Here is a 2,323-nt window from a genome sequence, read left to right as displayed (position 1 = left end):
TGTTACGTATTGCTTGAGACTCACTCAAGGTCAGTCATTGAATTTGGCATGGTGAGCATAGTCCTCCAACTGTGATATGGAGAGACGGGGTCAGGCTGCCCCAGCTGCCCTGAGCCACTCCTGAAGGCCCAGCTGGCTTCCAGCGTCTCAGGCTGCCCGCCCCAGCTGTCCTAGCTGTCCTAGTTGCCCAGTCAGCCCAGCCACCCCAGCTACCTCAGCCAACCCCACAGCCCCAGGCTGCCCTAGCTGCCCCAGCTGGTCTCAGAAGCTGGAAGGTTCCCAGGCTGGCTCAGCTGTCTAGCTACCTGAGACTGGCCTTGTTGCTCCTCCAGGATGATCCCAGTGCTTACCATCTGCTCATCGATTCTGGCTAAGAGGATATCAGCCTCGGTCCCGGAGCTTCCCAGCCACCATCTCCAGCTCAGCAAAAGGAAGTTGTACCACGTGATCCTCCAGGCATTGCTGGGATATTCAAAAGGTCACTGACAGCAGCGATTGCCAGCCTGTAAAGCCCACAGTGTGGTGTGGCAAAATGGGAGGGAATATGCTGCAAAACACCAGGCAAGCAGGTCTGCCTCATGTCTGCATCTCCGATCCCATCAGTAACTCAGCTGTAGAGCAGAGTCTGAGTCTCGATGCGCCGCCAGGCCTCCAACATGGCCAGCTTCCAGGAAAGGATAGTTCACACCAAAGCCGCAAACCCCAGGAAGAAGAGGTTACACCGCCCCATTGATGGCTTCCAGTTTCTTCTGATAATCTTGGATTGGTCTCCTAGATTCAAGAATTTAGGAACCGTAGAAAGATGATTTTCTGAAGGATATTTCTAAACTGAGATATCATGGGGTCTTTGACGCATTCTCCCTCTCCCCACCCTAGGTTTCAGTGGCCAGTCTGAAGCGCATTCCAGCCTTGTCTGCGGGTCATATGGGATGCTCAGGAATGGCTGGTAGTGTCCTCACCACAGTGCTCCGGTGCCGGTCCGTGAGCAGGATGATGAGGGAATGCCTTGAGGCAGTAGCTCAGCCCTGGTTGCTTTGTCCAAAGTAGTTCCACAGCCACAGCACTGCTGCTGATGTTGGCCTGGAGGACACAGACCAGTGGGGTTGGTCCCAGTCAGTGACTATGAAACACTCTACCCTCCTAAGACGCAGAGGGATTCACCTCCCTGAGCCGGATCTGGAAGCATAGTCAAATCGCTTCTCTAAGTTCTCTCTCTTCCTCGCTGAGCCACTAGCGACTGCTCCCCACTGGTTTGCTTCCCACTAAAGACAATGATGTTGAACTGGTCTTGGTGTTGAGGTCTTTCACATCAGATTAGCTTCGGTCTGATCAGGGGAGAGGGAAGTAAAGCAAAGTCTGAGGAGTTCCTGGAAGTATATAATCCTTGGGGTAGTAACTCAGTTCTGACCATAATGCTGGAAACAGTGTGAGGTGCTACAATCTAGAGTCTAGGAGACAGACCTACCTGTTGGATTTTCGCTTGTTACATCCGCTTATCAATGACAAAGAGCATTCAGCCATTGTAGGAAGGTCCTCTGGGCAGCGGTGCACAGTAGCTGGTTCAATTCAGGTTAAGCTGTCCATATAATTCAGATGATTGAAATATATGTTCCTGCCTACTTGTTAGGGTCTCCTCATCCAGATCCTCGTTCTCTTTTGCATGCACCCTTCCATCCCAGCTTCACCCGTCCCCTTCCCCAAATTTCATCATTTTTCAAATGCCCAATCCGCTGTCACGGTGTAGAGACTTCAGAGATTCAGCATCGCCTAGATCTGTCCATATAACCCTGTCTCCTTCTGTTTGTATTTTGAGGCCATGCGCAAAGATACTATGAACTCCACATCTATCATGGGGAGCACGAGGGAATATAGAGAAGGAAGCAAACATGAATTTTAAAGTGCAGCTCTCATGTAAGTACATTTCCGAGCCTCGGTAGTAACAAATGCAAAGACCCACAAAGTTTATTCCTTGGTAGAGACAACTTTTTCTGACTCCAGAAAGGAATAATATTCAGGATCATCATGATTGGAACTGTCATAGTTTTCTGTCTGAGCGCCAACCCCTAGTAGAGTACAAAGGAGGGGCCTACTTTCCTTGTCCAGAACCCTTGCTTAGATGCAGCAGGGAAGACTTTGAAGTGCTCTGGCCAGTTTTGTCTGGAGTCCACCACTGAATGTTCTGTGGAAGACCGTCCACACTATATGACGCAGTGAAAATCCCATCCAGCACTGCAAGTGTCCTGCTCATTCTGAGACTTGTTGCTGGGAGAGAGTTGGCTTGAACCGGATATGTGCTGAGGAAACAATTCTCAACATTCTTCTG

This window comes from Rattus rattus, chromosome X, assembly GCF_011064425.1.
Source record: "Rattus rattus isolate New Zealand chromosome X, Rrattus_CSIRO_v1, whole genome shotgun sequence".
Classification (NCBI taxonomy): Eukaryota; Metazoa; Chordata; class Mammalia; order Rodentia; family Muridae; genus Rattus; species Rattus rattus.
This window is presented reverse-complemented; position numbering follows the sequence as displayed.